The following is a 15,934-nucleotide window of genomic DNA, read 5'->3' on the forward strand; positions in this document are numbered from 1 at the left end:
GACAAGTAACACAAACAAAAAATGTGACATGACTTACCCTCTCCTAACCTCTCTCCCTCCCCACTTCCCTCCCACTGCTCTTTCTTCTGCCTCCTTCCCCCTGCCTGACCAGCCACATCCTCCTCCTCTCCTGCCTTTCCAGGCCTGTGGGTTTATCTGCCCAACCTCAGAGATTAAGAGCCCTGGCAAAGAACATCTCTCCTCACGACAAGGAAACCTTTATCTGGCCAGCAGAACGTAACACATGAGGAGCTAAAGCACCAGGAAATATCCGGGCTCAGCTCTGTGCCTTTCAGGGAGACAATTCCAGGGGCGAGTCTGGGTTCTCCCTGTGCATCCTTCTCAAAGGCCACACCACCTTCTACCTGGGCAGAGAACCTACAGGCTGCAGGCAAAGGGTAGGTAGTTAGAGATGCCCTGGGACTCTCAGCAGTGCTGGATTTGCTGGAGTTGCAGATCCTTTGTAGAGATTTTAAGACAGCCACGGCTTTGGCAAATGCCCAGCAGCAGAGCCCCACACATTCCCAAAGGTTAAGAGCAGACAATGCCTTCCAAAGTCTTTCTGCAAAAATGTCAGCAAATTCTGCACCGCTTGCAGCCTCCACAACAGATAATAACCCTAATAAAATAAAGAGGCTAATATATCTGAACCAACATCTAGTAAAAAGGGGGGAAATTTAATTGGAAATGTTGCCTGTAATTTAAATGTCAAAGGAGAAATAGTTCCCGTGTTTCCTGCTGCTCACAGCCATAAACCAGCAGCTTGGGTGGCTGAGAAGGGGCGACAAGGAAATGTCAAGGAGGCTCTTGGTGTTTTCCCTGCACTTGCCAAGCCCTGCTCCGTGGAGGGGGCAGACAGTGCCCTGACAATCCTGTTCACGTCTGCATTCCCAGATACTCAGCCAAAAGCTTCTTCCACAAGGTGACCAGAGTGCTGCCAAGGAGGAATCCAGTCCGGGGTTCCCAGCACATGGTTTGCAGCTCTCCACCTCCTGTGCCTGCCTGTGCCTCACTCCCACCGCCCTGCTGGGCACATCACACCCCTGTGCTGATGTTCAGCATCACCCACAGCTGCTCCCCTCCGCAGACAGACCGGACAGAGGCGACACACCCCTGCACTGCAAACTGCCTGCAGTGCCACAGCATCCCCGGGAACTTGCCAGAACCTGGGAGGCCCCAGGAAGGGTGCACACGGGTGGAAGGAGCCGGGCAGAAGCAGAACCAGCTCTGCAGCAACTTGAACAGCAGCCCCATCACCAGCCAGCTCCAGCCAAGTCCCTTTTCCCAGGAACCAGTGAGCTCTGTGCTCACATGAACAGGCTGGAGCCGGGAAAGTTCAGGGCTGGGGCAAGCACGTTCTGCTCCTTAGTGAAGGTAAATCAAAACGTTCAGCTCCCCTTGAAGAAATGTCACATCCTCAGCGAGTTTTATTTACTTACCTGCGAGCTATGGGTTGTTTAGACAGACATCCAGCCTAATTTGTTTACAGTGGTACCACCCGAGGCATTTCTTTTGTATTGATGACTTCAGTTAAACCTCTTATTTCTTGAACCTTCCCTTTTGTGCAAAGAAAATGACACTTGCTACATAAACACACAGGAAGAATTCAATCCCGCGATCACAGAGAAGCACATTCCCCCTCCCTCCCTCCCTCCCTCTCCCCGCACCACTGTAACACTCCCACGCAGCAGCTGCAGTGACAGTGGATGGAAAAAGAGCCTTTTGTTCCCGCAGATAAACTTCGCCGAGGGGTTTGTACATTGGGCTGGCTCAGAAAGCACCCGGGCCACGTGCCGTGTGTTTGGAAGCAGCGTGGCACTGGGGATGAATGCCAGGCTGGCTGCACCATTACCAAGGACACAGCACGGCACTCGTTCCTGAAATGATTGACTTGCATTCCTTCTTAGCTGCTGAGGGCAGCGGGGCTGAAATGCAAATTAAACGCGAGTAACTTTTCGAATGCTCTGCTGAGCGATCACGTGAGTCGCTATTTAGAAGTGAGCTTGAACCGCACGGGTTTGGAACAGCTCCCACCCAACCCACTGAAGATAAAGGTTTTGATTTAATTGAAGGTTTGAGTGATTATTTGCAAGGTGGAAGGGATTTATTTCAGTTCCAGAAAAACCTGAGTTTCAAAGAAAATAAAAGGTGATTTGGCTTCCGTTTGGAACAAATTCTCTTAAAATACATGTCTCAGTGTTTCCTGTGAAATTCTCTTTCCCACTTCTGACCTACTTGAATTTGAACACCTTGCTGGCTTTTCTCACATTCACCCACACACTCCTTGCAAAGCCTTGTGCTATACTAGAAAACTTCTGCCAGGAAAGCAAAATAGGTTACAGCTGAGACATTTCAGCTGCAGGGTTAGGGTTAGGGTTAGCAGGGGAGGTCTGAGGGGCTCCAGTACAGCAGGAAGAGGGGCCACACACAAACTTAGCTGAGCGTGTTCACTGTGACACTCAGCATTTAGAGTAAGCTCACCTTCAGAGCAGGAGCAAAAACTGACTCCTTTAAACAATGGCTGGCATTGGAGCAGATGATTTTTTCCCCCTTCAGGTCGCTCTGACCAATAGCCAAGAGCCAGCACCACAGTTTTCACAGTTAACATGCACAAATGCTCCAGCCTGGCAACCACAGCAGATTGAAGCCTTTGCCTCCTTCACCCCGTGTCAGAGCAACCCTGGATTCAGCAGCAGAGATGAGGAGCTCTAGATCAGCTCCTCGGAGAGCAGGTCAGGCCCCAGGTCCTCCAGCAGCACAGCCAAGAGCCAAGCCCACACTCTGAAAACACTCCTGTGCTCCACAATTGTTGTCACCCCTCTCGGCCCCTGCTCCTCCAGCAGCAGCAGTGAGACACCACTACAGCTCCCAGGAAGACCTTCCCTGTCCCCTCCTAGGAGAGGTCACCACAGCTCTTCCAGGGCTGTCAGCCAAGGGGACACTCCAGACAAGCCTCCACACCACAGAAGGGAAAAGGCACATTGTTCACATGGAAGCCTGGCTCAAACCCTTGCATTGCAAATGCTTTTGCTCCCTTCCCACAGGCTACAAAGCTCTTCCCCTTTAAAGGAGCAGTGTTACAGCCTGAGCCCCCCAGGCCACACAGAGCCCCACAAAGCAGGTTGTGGGTTTGAGGGTCTGATTCCCACTTGGGGTCTCAGACTGGTTGTCCACCACCATTCACTGTAGCACTCGTTGTAGGCCAGTCTTGGCTGTTACCCCCCAAAGCTCTTCACAGCATCCAAGTCCTTTTCTGGAGCTGGACCTCGACAAGAGACAGCACAGCTCCCTCTCTGTGCACTGAAAGGGGAAACTTCCCTGTCCTTGCCTGCTTCACCTCAGCACTACAAGGAAGGGAGAAAAGCATTTTGATTATACAGAGCATTTGCAAAGCTCAGTGCATTGTTATTGCCTGTAATTACAGTCCACTCAGCTTCTAAGCAGTAAAAGTGTGTTTTTAGAGGTGTCTTACTCTACCAAACAAGAACCTTTTAAAAGCTGTTATTTGTTGAATTCTCAATTAGCACATCATTCCCTTCCCAGGTCTCACTAGAGCCTCCTGGAGCAAGGCAAAGCTCAGTCCAAACAGCCTATCAAGATCTACCACAAACAGCCTTTCCAGCTATTATACTGCAGGTTTACATTCTGCCCATTCAGCAGAAACTGCATTTGCTGTGAAGGTTACAGTTATTAAAATACATATACATTAGGTCTTTAGAGCACTGAAAGCCACAGCCTTGAAAATTCACACACACTCAGATTCTCATCTCTGTTACACCCCCACCATGCTGGTGCCACCCTAAATTTTAGTGAAAAGCTTCCAGGTTTGCCCTGGTGCAACAAAGATCAGCCCCAGGTTGTGAAGAGGGATGGAACAGATGTAGGGGTTTTATTTATAAAGCCTCCCACTCTCTGCCTCCTGGCAAGTCACATATCCTGCCAAGTCACTGCACACTGAGACCAGAATTAAAGTAAAATAAACTACTGTAAGAGAAAGCGCTGAAACCTCACCCTTATAACATTTCCACAGATGAAGAAAATTGAGTATAGAAGATCCAATTAGGAATAGAGAGGAAGACTCAGGAAAATTATAGCACTTAAGGCAGCAAAGTGGCCTTTTAAAGGGCTACATTTGCACACAGAGCGTGGTACTGGCAGGACAGGGGGCACTGCCTGAGGGTGGGTCTGTCACCACAAGAACTGGCAGGTTTTGGCTCATCTACCAGTGCCAAGGTCTGAAGGTGGGGAGCTGAAACCTAAGCAGGGTCATTCCAGTGGTGGAAGCGTGGCTGGCTCCCAGGCAAACAGGGGGCTCCTTCACCACTGATTTCCCCAGGTGCAGGATGAGGCCACTCCAGGTCAGGGCTCTGGGCCAAGTCTCCAGAGCAGCTCATTCCTGGCTCTCCCATCAATCCTCAGGACAGGTTTAAGATAGATGAAGGGCAGAAGCCTTCTCATGGCACCTCCTTATGGTGACAAATACCACACAACAGTACCTTGGCAAACAAACAGAGCCTGCCCAGCATCTCCCTTCCCCTGCACAGTGAGGTCGATGCCTCTGTCCCCTGCCAGTCACATCCACTTGGAGTGTAATCCTTCAAACCAACTGCATCCCTCCCCTTCCCAAGGGCAGTGGGTGGCACAGGGGAGCCCTGATCTCAGCCAGGCCAGAAGCAGCAATAATACCATAATCACAAGGCACATCACTCCAGCAGCAGGTGAATCCCCACATTAAAAAAAAAAAACCTCTTGCAGATCACCCTTGCCCAGAACCACACCAGGGAAACATGACTGCCCTTGAAAAGCCTGTGATCCACCTTACATCCCTTTGGAAGGCCATTCCTCACCCAAGATAAATAGCCCTCTGCTCAGCAGGGCATCAGAGTGTTTACAGATTAATTTTTTTTTTTTCCTGAAGAACATCTACTCCATAAAACAACAATTAGCTGCACTCTGAATTTATGAGTGTAATTTGCAATGCTGTTAGAGCACGGGCAGCCGTGGCTTTCACGCAGTGGTAATTGTTTGCACTGCTGTGAAGGAGCCAGAACAAGGCACACTGTGGCTTTCTGGGGATTGCTGGAAAAGGGAGATGCTGTTGAAACTGCCACCACCTTCACAGGGGCACGGGGCACACCTGCAGTGATGCACTGACCACCCCAAAACCATCTGATTTCCACCACACAGAGTGGTGGGAAGGATTGGGTTGCAGGTTCTGGCTACCCCATCACCTTGGTTACATCAGCAAGAAGCAGATGAGGCAAAAAGGACCAAGGAAAGCTAGAAGCTAAACTTTCCAGAGGCAGTAGTAATTAAAAGACTTCACATAATTCAGACACAAAGGAAAGACATTAGGAGTGGGGTCTCCCCCATCCTTTCTTAAGTAAAAGTCACCAGAGTCTGCTAAGGAATTATTACCTTAGAAGCTTAGGGGGGAAACTTCTCCAGGGGAAACACAGGTATTAAGATATGAGCCTGGATTTTTAATATAGCCAAGATCTCTACTGGAAGTGAACTCATTTACATACCCAGCCACTCAGCACCAACTAACCAGCATCTTCCTCCTCCTACAAGGGGCAAACCAGGCATAAGTGCCAAGTTTACTTTCCATTTCCCCCTCTCTCCCCCATTTCAGCCATTCTCAGCCATTCCCCACTCCCAGCCATTCCAGCAGGGAGCTGCTCTGCCCAGGACCCCACCTGGTGAGGTGACCACACACTGCTCAGGGGTTCCAGCAGGTTGGCTGCAGCACTGGCAGGTCAAAGAGGCAGTTTTAACTTTTTGGCTGGAGAGCTTGGCAAGCCAAGAGGCTATTTGCAAAAGGATGGGAGGGAAAAGGCTTCCTAGTTTACTGCTGCAAGGTATTTACCTTAATGTTAAATGACAATTTCTTGCAAAACAATATTGCAGGAACTCCCTGGAGGCATTAATCAGAGGTTTTATCTCCCACTCTCACTGAGCAAGTGACAGATCCTTACAGATAACACCTCGGGCCAGGGGCTTTCATTCACAGCCTGTCCCCAGCTAAAGCATCAAACTCCTCTTGGGGTTCCTCAGTGCTTTTGTGGGTCTAGACCCAAAGCCTTTCTGTGAGACTCTGAAGGTGATGACTGGAGTTCTGACCCCTAGAAACAGCCTGTTATCAGCCCTCCTGAAGCCAGGTGCTCCCAGGTCCATCACCCCCAAGTGCTGCCTGCCAGGTCCCTCCTGTGACTGAGGGAAGAGTTTCCAGTGCAGGGAGGAAACAAGTCACAATTCCCAGCCTCCATCTGCAGGGAGGAGTTATCAGGCTGGTTCCACCACAGCTTTTTTGGGGTTGGGTTTTTTTTCTTTCCTTCCAAGTACCAAGCAAGGAGGCACATGGAACAGCAGGATATGGAGCTGGAGCCCTTGTTCCCAGCCCCTGTCAGCAGGCTGCACCCACAGAAACAGATGGTCCCTTCAGGTCATGGCTCCTCCAGACTGAGAGTGTGCAGCCAAAGGCAAGAATCACATAAACAGCATGGGATTTGATGGGGAAAAAGGGATTTTGTACAGGAGAGGCTGAGCCCTGTCTGGGCACAGAAAACCTGGAGTCACAAGGCACCACCAGAGACAGTTGGCACCAACTGCAAGGAGGGTCGGGGCTCCCTCCACACCTCGAGGGCATCACCACTGCTCCTGGCTTGTGACAGGCTCCTCCAGCAGCAGCACCAAGCCTGTGCTGAGTCCTGCACCCCTCCTGCCCCATGCAGAACACACAGCACTCTGTGGTGGCAATATCAGGAAAACCACATATGCTGTGATACCAAAAAAAACCTCACCCCAGAGTCTTGCCAGCCTGGTCCTCTTTTGCCACCATCCCATCCCTGCCCAGTTTTCAGTCTTTACCTCAAGCTGCTGCTCACCCCCACTATCACCATCAGCCCACTTCCCTTTTCCCACCCCTCATTCCCCCTTGTCTTCCCAAACTCCTCTCAAGATGTGCTGCTGTACCTGCTTCCCTGCAAAATATATACAAAATAAAGTGTATTCTACAGGGCTGGGGATTTAAATCCTTATTCCCTTCATTGTATGCATCTTAAGGCATCATTTTTAAATGGTAGAAGCATGTCTACAGATTTATGTGCATCTTTAAGGTCTAATTTCCATAAAAAACAAGTGCAGAGTGTTTCTCAGCCCCAGGGCACAGCAGATAGAAGGAGAACACCTAATGAATTAAAAAATGTTTGGATAAAACTTATATAAACTCTTCCATATGCTAATAAGATGAAAGGCTATAATTATGAGCTGAATTGTGTACTGACACAAGTAGCTCTGTGCAATAAACGACATAATTTCAGTGTCCTTGAATCCAAAATAACATATTGTAGAAAGATGCTTTCTCATAAATCTCTCTCTGGGTTCTTTTCAACACCTCTGGAAGCACAGGTGATGCTAAGGGATGTAATAACTTCTCGGTTGGTATAAATTTCATCTTGATAGGGATCACCCAATATTTAAGGGCACATTTCCACTTCCTAAAGAGCCTTGATGGAAGGTAATTATAACCTTAGCTTGCATGATTTGAGTCATCAGCTGGCATTCACAGGAAAGCTACCCCTAAATGAGGTATGTGTGGTGCAGGGAGGGGGAATATTCTCACCAAGCTTCCACACTCTGATCTTTTTGCCCAACATAAATTTTTAATGCAGGAGGAATTTCATTTTTTGCAGTACAAAGCTGGGAAGGCACTCGAGTTTGTGTAAACAGCCAGCCACAGGGAGACTGCGCTCCACAAACATGCACTGCCAACAAAATCCATCTCCATGGCCCTCCCATTCACGAGTCACTGCCCCTTGTGCTCAGAGCATAATCCTGCCCAGCTCCCTGCCTGCCCAGCTGTGGCACTGACTGACAATGCCCAGGGCACTGCTCAGGGTGGTGCCAGTTTGGATGGTGTTCTCTGCACAGCACCCTCCTGCCTCCACAGCCTCCAAACCTGCACGACGTGGGGCTTGTGGAAAGCTGCACCCCAGCCATGGGAGGGAAGCCCCTTCTTCCCTCTCCTGGCCTCAGGTGGGCACCTCTCCCTCCCTCCTCACCCCAGGTACTCAGGTGGGGTAGGGATGATAGCTCCTCATCCCTGGGGGAGCTCATTACCATTTCTTATGCCTCATGCATTTGGGTGAAGCGACACAAAAAGCCCAGGTAATCAAATTATTAATGCCAGCACAAGCCTCCAGAAATGCTACCCAAGCCAGTGGAGTTGCTCCAATATGACTCCAGTCTGGACCTCCTGGCAACCAAGCACTGCCCAAGGTGGGCTGTCAATCCCTGACCTTCTGCTGGTACCTCAGGGCTCCAACCTTTGCTCCCTGTGCCAACACACACGAGCCGGGTCGGGCTGTCCCTTAAAGTACTCACAGCCTTTGCAGGCACGATGAAATGACAGAAAAACAAAAACAAGGAGTAAAAAAGTCCCACAGAGACGAAGCTGACACCAGAGTGGTGGCCAGGCTGGATTCTGGCTCCTGGGCTGGGCTTGCAGCACAGAGCCTGCTCGGTGCAGCAGTGACAGGAGCACTGCACCTCCTCCTCGGGCTGGGCTCGGGTTCCACGCAATCATCACCCCAATTTTAATCAATCTGGGGACATATTGCTCCCTTACAACTATAATTAGAGCTAGGCTGAATATCTTTTTCCAGCACTATGAACTCCGAGGTTATTTAACAAGACCAAATCAATCGGCTTCCTCAGCGTTCCACCTGGAGTTAAACATGTACCAAAAGGAAGTCATGAGAGGAGGAATATGCAAAGACTGCAGTCTTTCCCAGAGTCCTTTCCTGCCCCCTCTTTGCCACAGTGATGGAGACAGTCAGCACATTTTCTGCAGATCAATACTGCACGTGAATGTGATCACCACTCCAATTACTGCCTCAATTACTCCTGCACACCTACCCCTTCACCGAACACACACCCTGCAAGTGCTGCCCCTTGGAATGGCACCTGTGGGAAATCATTAACCCACTAATTTGAAATCAATTTAAAGTCCATTTGCCTAATGACATGAGCACTGTAAATTACCTATAAATTGTTAATTTATGAGAAAATGACATCAGAATTTTTGTTTTATTAATTGGCTTTTCCAGATGCAAGTTATTCCTAAAGCTTTATAATCCATGTCTCTTGGTGAGCAAACATTAAAACCTGCTTAATAAGACAACTTTTATGCCAAGAAATAGAGTAAAATGAGTAAACCAGCTCTTGTGAGCACTTCAGTATAAGGGTTTATGCATTCATCCTAGCAATTAGAGAAGGAGAAGTCATAGGGAGATTGAAAAAAAGGTCCTTTGAGTGTCTGTTCACGTTCGTGAACAAAATTGGTTCCAACCACATTTGCATTTTTCAGAAGCAAAATTCCTCCGAGTGCAGAAACCAACAGCAGCCCAGGTCACCTCTCCCATCATCCTCGTGCCTCCTTGGCAAGGGCTCAGCCAGGCACAGGCTGAGCTGGGAACCCACCTCTCAGCAAATATTTGAGTGACTGACTCGCTGGCCAAAGCATTTGCAGGAAATGGTTGTCAGAGCCTGTGTCCAGGGACCACAGTGTGATTTCCTTGCTGATATGGTGGTATTGGAGACTAACTTTTCCTACCTATTCCTAGTGCAGGAGGGCAGAGACCTTCTTCAGATTATTTTCTTGTTATTCCATGTACCCAGCTCCACAAAAGTTAAGTATCTCATCACTTAACTCCTGTTTCAATCTCTGACTCCAGTTGGATCTGCATCCTTCATGTCCCATGCCATTCTCCAGGTCCTGAATTTCCCTCCTACCCCAGACAGCTGCTTGGGCACTGCTCACACACCATCCACAGCCACCCACAGAAATCAAGTCCATGTGATTTCTCTACCCCATGGTAACCAGGCAACAGGGCTGTAATTTTCAAATATTGATATTTACCCACAAAAATAACCAGTGCAAAGAAATCAGAGGTTTGACTGACCCAAAGAGCAAATACACCCGAGGAACCCACAGCTTGGTCCCAGACAGTCCCTGGGCATGGATCCACTGCACAGGAATTGCTTGGTCCCAGCACTCATCTTTACTGAGCAGTCAGAAATAAAATCTCCAGATGCACAGTGACCTTGACAAGAACAAAAGAAGGGAGCATAATGATTTCAGCTGCAGTCTGATGTCCAGCAAATCTTTCAGCCCTGGGTTTTCCAATTTCAGTACGATTTTAAGGGAAAATACAGTTACAGGAGCGAGGTAATGGGAGCTCAGCAGAGCCAGCAGGAAGACAGTCAGGCAGCAGGGAGAGGCACTGCTCAGCAGTGCTTCAGAGCCCCAGTTTCCACCTGGGAAGAAAGACAAAGCCACAGGGTCTTTCCCAGATGTGTCCAGCGGTGGCTTGCAGGCCACCAGGCCAGGCTGCTTTCAGCTGTGTCTGGAGAAAGGCAAGGGAGCCCCAAAGCTGGCAGCATCACTGCTCGTTCCAGCACGGTGCACACACATGTGGGGTAAGCCAGCCCCACTCACTCTCTTCCTGACCTCTTTAGGACTTGACCCCCAAATCCCCCCAACCAGCACAAATGCCCTCAAGAGCTCCTGTGTGCACAGAAATGAAAGCTCCATGCAGGGACCAGCCCCCCTGCACTCCAGCAGCAGCCAGCACTCACAGACAGCTCCTATTTTTTTTTTGCCAAAATAGAAAGCTGCAGTCTCAAAGCTTTCCCTCTTCCATTAGTGCTCTATTTAAGTTAGTCTTTGAGTCTGTCTGGATTACAAACCCATCCTCTCTCAGCAAACCCCGTTCCCAGACAGCCCTCCCCTCCCCTCCGCTAAGTAGATACTAAATATAAATATATACCCCGGAGAATGTGTTGGGAAAAAGAGGACTGGGATTTTTTAAAAAGCTTCCCCGTCCTTCATCTACTCGACAAACACACAGACCAAAACAGAGGTGCTTTGTTGTTTGTTTTCAGGGCTCCCAACCGAGAGCTCGTCCCTGCACGGCTCCTGCTGCACAGTGAAATGCTGGGAATGCCCTTCCTCAGGGATACACCAAGCCCCTCTGCTGCTCTCCTCCAGCAGATCCAGCCGTGCCCGGGCAGGGCAGGTGATGAATACGAGCGTGTTGAAAGAAGAGCTGCCAGATGAACGCTGGCCCTATTCCCCAATCCCCTAGTGAAACCAATCCAGTCGGAAGAATTCCTGCCTGCTGATATGCTAATAGTTTAAATGAGCTTTAATTGGTTTCCCAACACTGCCCGTGCCACTCAGACACCCGCCCCAGCCCTCACTGCTGTCAGCCCTGCTGTGCCACACCTGCACCACCACCCAAACAGAGGAGATGCTGCTTCCCGTGGGGCTCTTCTACCTGTCCCACTTGTGCTCCGAATGTATTTATTCTGGAGTGAAATCACAGCACTGCCTGTTCTGATCATTTCACAGCTCCCATTTAAAAGAAAACACCCTTAGGGCGGGGGAGAGCCGATAAGAAAAATCCAGGTCCTTGTGCTGTCTGCTCTTGGAAGCAGCGGGGAAGGGTGCGTGGGTGAAGGTAATGCAGAGATCAGTGAGTCACACCCCACCCTCAGCCAGCCGCTCTCCCCCCTCTGCAGCTCCTGCTGAGCCCGGTCCAAGAGCCCAGCAGAGTCCCTGCAGTTGTGGGTAATGTACCTGCACAGGCTTGAGCTTGGCTGCTGCAGCTGCAGGGACCCAGAGGGGGCTGATCAGACTCACCCACCTCTGTCCGTCAAACAGAATTCCTCCAATTTTGTGCTGGCACTAAATGAGCATTTCATTTGTTCCAGCTTTCTGCTCAGAGAGGCTGTGGCTTACAGTCCTCCATGCAGGTCACCTGAAGCAGCAGGGTGACGTGCCTGGCCCTCAGGAGGGGACCTCATCCCCACAAAACCATCATTTTCCTCCATGGCCTTCTGCAGTACCTTGTTCCCACTCCCCCCCTGCTTCGAGCCCTAAGCTCCCACAATAGCACAGCCCTCCTGGCTGGATCCAAACAGCACCGGGCAACCCACACTGCCTCATAAAGAGACAACGTTACCAAGGACAAGAACTCTGCAGTGCTCCAGGGAAGAAAACAGTTGTCTTTAGCTCTTGCTACACCCCATGTTTTTGACCAGCCACCCTTCCCTCTCTCCCCTCAAATTTTCTCCCCCAGCCACCACACCCCTCCCGGAGAGGAGGGAGCATGAACCAATAGCCTGATGCGAAAGCTGTTGCAGATAAGACACCAGAGAACCTCAGTGCTGTCTCTTCCCAGGTACAGTGCAAGGCCCTGCCTGGATCCCTGTGAACAGCCTCAGTTCTATGTTTATTTTTCAGTGTGATCATCAAGCAAGACAGCAAAGTGACTCGTCACCATCCATCACCAGCTTCATTGTTTAGTAATAAGATGTATTGCCCCCTTGCAGCAAAATAACACTCCAGCCAGAGCTCCCATTTGTTATGATCTGGCTGACTGGGACAGCTGTTCATGTCAATGCTGTAAACACTCTGTTTGGAGCAGAGACAGGGAGTTTTAACTGCTAATAAATGGGACAGGCTGCGAGCACACGTGAGGTGAGAGGCTGGTCACCATCCGCCTTCCCCAGCCAGGCTCTTGCAGCAGCTCCAGGCCATGGCTGCAGCCACTGGCCCCCTTCAAACACAGCACAGGGAGCGTGGCTCTGCCTGCTGAGCTGTCCCAGCAGCCAGTTAACCCTGCTGGGAGCTGCCACAGCACAGCCATCAGCACAGAGCATCCCCAAAATCCAGCTGTGAGTGGGCAGGGAGGGTTTGTTATGAGTCAGCTGGGTAAGGAGCTTTCTCAGCTCGAAGGAATGGGCTCAGAGCAGCAGTGCTGGAGGAAAAACTTACTTGTCTCCATGCATCTGGAGGAAGCTGAATCTGTTTTTCTGTAGTTGGCTTTATTAGAAACGGCCCCAGGAGAGCAGACAGAGAGGCCTTCTGGAGAGCACTGGGGGTCTTCTCTGGTAGCACACGGTGATAACCTGTGGAGGACAAAATTAGTGCTTAGTTGGGGGTCTCTGACCTGGCCTTTGTGCTTTCCAGGGTTAAGGCATGCTCTTCTCTCAGGTTTATCACCAGGCTGCTCAGCCATAAAGCTCCAGAGCAGCAAAGGCCCAGCAAACCTGAGCCTCTGGCAGCAGCTGGAAGATGGTAACTGCATACTGGAAGGTGAGATCTGTCACCACACCAGATGCCTAAACACGCACTGGGGGAGTTCAGAGTGTGATTTCTCTCCCCATGTAAAATCCAGGCCCCAAGGAAACAGCAGCCTTCCCATATTCCCAGTGCCAAGAGCCCTGGGACATGGCGAGGGTGCTACTCAAGAGCCAGCTCAGCAAGGGCAGCCCTGGATGATGCACAGGAGCCTTCCAGCAGCATCCATCAGCACATTTCACTGAGGTCACAGCCTCACACATTAGACACAGATGTCACTTCCATTTTTACATCAGGAAAAATAAAGCTTCAAGACATACAGACACAAAGCACTCGTGACATCTCCTGGTTTATCGTCACTGTCATTCCAGGCACTCACAACAGCCTGGGTTTGTCCTTTGGCTCCCTTACAGCAGCTCCTTTGAGAGATACACGACAATGGGGGCAGAGGGCAAGTCTGCTTATTCACACCTATGCTTCTGACAAACTAAAACCCTCAGGAAGACTGCAAGGGTTAAAAAAAAAAAAAAAAGCAAACTTAAGAAATCAGCCACCAGCCTCTGCAGCAGTTGACCCCCAAAGAGCATACATAGGAGCACTGTGCAGAGCTAGCTCAGTAGCATTTGAAAGCAAAATAAAAAGCTGGTCTAGCTTTCCCAGAATTCAGCCAGCCCCCCAGACTGTTTCAGCTGTCTGCAAGCAGTGCTGTGTCTCTGTGCCAGAGGACATAGACTGAGTCTAAAGACAGAACAGGTAAAAGCAGCAAATATGACCCAAGCAGCACATCTCCCCCTACCTCCCCTTGAGCAGTCTGGCAGCTTAAGGAGTTTCTCTTGTGAGAAGCTTCCCCCTCTCCAAACAAAGAGCTGGAAAGAAAATCCCACAGGCAGCACTTCTTGGGCTGCCTCTCATTTAGGAAACAACCACGGGTCCAGGTGACACTCAAGGCAATGAACCATCACTCCTCAGCCTCCCGTGACAAAACTACCTTATCCATCAAACACAAACCCCTTCAAGCGAAGCAGAGCAGCCGTGGCAGGCGGCTGCAAACTCATCATGCTCTTGAATGCCACCAAGGGGCAGCTCGTACCTCTCATCTCTGCCCTGAGCATGGAGCTGTTCTGACAGGCAGTGCTCAACGCCGAGGCAAACTTTTTCCACACTCAAACAACCTCTGCACAGCCGTTTTAAAAGCTCACCCTGAGTTTGCCCTGCCCCACTCCCGGGGTTCAGCCTGGTTAGAGAAATAATCTCAGAGCACCTCATTTCACATGGGAGGTTCTAATCACCCAATGCCCATCACGCTCCAAGGAGGCTGCAGAGCTCCCTGGTGTCAGTGAATGAGACATCAGTGCCCACACCTGTGGACAGGATGAGCCCAACGCAGAGCACAAGCTGCTTGTCTTCCTGCCAAACCCAGGCAAGCCCCAATGCTCTCAGTGCCACTTTTCAGCTGAGCCCTTCAGTGACTGGGTGTCCTCACCCCCCCCCTCATCCTTGGACTGTGAGGCTGGCACGTCTTCCACTGGAAGAGGATATGATTTGTCCTCCCTGCCCACATGCTCTCACATGGGCTCCCCAAAGCAGCACCACAGCCCTTCCTCTCAGACTTACCCCCTCTTGGCTATCCACACCTCCTTCCTGCCCAAAGTCACCCCTCACTGCTGCCTCACAACCTCCTTTTCCACAAGCAGAACCTTTCATGTTTAAGGCAGGCTGTGATTCAGGCAGGCAGTAAAAATGTGTTTGTAATTTAATTTAGCCTCCTCCCTGTCCCACCACCAGAGGCTGGTGCCAGCTGCTGCCTTCCAGCCCAGCCATGGCTGGATTTACACTGCCAGGTTAATCCAGACTGATGCACACACAACCCCAGCCAGCAAAGCGGCTTCTCTGCTTCAAATCTGGGGTTGAAACCAAGTCTTTGGCAATTTCTCTCACCCCAGCTCAAGCCACTTCAGGCTTTACTCCTATCCAGGCTCCTTCACTGCTTTTCTCCCTGTCAAAACACCCATCATGGTGCTACAAGGCTTCATGTCCCTGCCTGTTGCAGTCAATAAACTTGCTCTAACTTGAGGAAAAAAAAAAAGGCAACAAGAAATAGGCATTGTGGGTCAACACACAAAAAAACATGAGCCACAAACCTCCCAGGTACCCACTGTTTTGGGCTCACTTGAGCTCCTGCCCTGGCTTACAGAAAGGAGAGCCTGGCACCCAGCCTCTCTGGCTCATCACCATCCTCAGGGTTTGGGGAGCACATAATAACTGAATAAACAGCCAACAAGGATAAAAAAAGAGCATCCCCGAGGCACTGCTCCCCACGGGGCTGCCAGAGCTCTGGAGGAGCCACTAAGATGTGTCATCTGCGGGGTGACAAATTACCGGGGAAGGCGAGAGGGTGAGTCATCCTCTTTGACTGACCCCTGTGTCAGCTGTCAGATAGGGCAGGCTGTTCCCGAGCTGCTCAGAAATGGATAACGAGCCTTGTGGGGCTCTCAGGAACCAGCCAGGGGCCGAGCTCAATGCAGGGCAATGCCCTCATAGGCACCGTCTGAGAGAGAGGGGGAGGCACCGAGCACAGCAGGGGGGAGAAAAAACACCAAGGAGTAAAAATAAATAAAAAACTGAAAATATTCTTTTTTCTTTCTTTCTTTTTTCCTATCAGCGTGGCTGAGTCAGGTTTAAAAAGCTCCCTGTTTCTGTGCTAAGCCACCTGCAGTGGGGTTGGTTTTGGGGTGGGAAGGAGCCTGTGTGAGAAGGGGCACGGGGAGCACAGGTAGAGCCCTC

The 15,934-nt window shown here is 50.4% G+C and overlaps 1 long non-coding RNA gene across 1 annotated transcript in view; it reads right to left on the reverse strand.

The window, feature by feature from the left end:
* LOC108640857 overlaps window positions 1-15,934 on the reverse strand; it is a 53,556-nt gene that overhangs the window by 37,079 nt on the left and 543 nt on the right. The window contains exon 2 of the long non-coding RNA XR_001921551.2: window positions 12,845-12,978. This is a non-coding gene — a long non-coding RNA (uncharacterized LOC108640857). The remainder of the gene's footprint in view (window positions 1-12,844; window positions 12,979-15,934) is intronic.

Source organism: Manacus vitellinus, unplaced genomic scaffold (assembly GCF_001715985.3).
Source record: "Manacus vitellinus isolate BGI_N305 unplaced genomic scaffold, ASM171598v3 scaffold_46_pilon, whole genome shotgun sequence".
NCBI classification, from domain to species: domain Eukaryota; kingdom Metazoa; phylum Chordata; class Aves; order Passeriformes; family Pipridae; genus Manacus; species Manacus vitellinus.